Below are 282 nucleotides of genomic sequence, written 5' to 3' on the forward strand. Positions count from 1 at the left end.
CAAAACACATGAATTCCCTTAGCATTCTGGAACTTGACTGACTTTAGTTTCTAATGAGTAATCTAAGCTTCTTTTAAAATCCAGCTTTGCGACAGATTTTGCCTATTCTTACATGCTGCAAGTGAAACAAAGGGTAAGCATTCCTCCATCATCTCCTTTCTTACAATATCTCTTTGACCACCATCCTCTCATCTACTCACCCATGGACTTTCATGGCCAGGTTGGTGAGGTGATTCACTAGGAATCCCAAACTATTGGAAAAAGCTATACATCCTCCTAGAA

This window comes from Balaenoptera physalus, assembly GCF_965194825.1.
Source record: "Balaenoptera physalus genome assembly, chromosome: 3".
NCBI classification, from domain to species: Eukaryota; Metazoa; Chordata; class Mammalia; order Artiodactyla; family Balaenopteridae; genus Balaenoptera; species Balaenoptera physalus.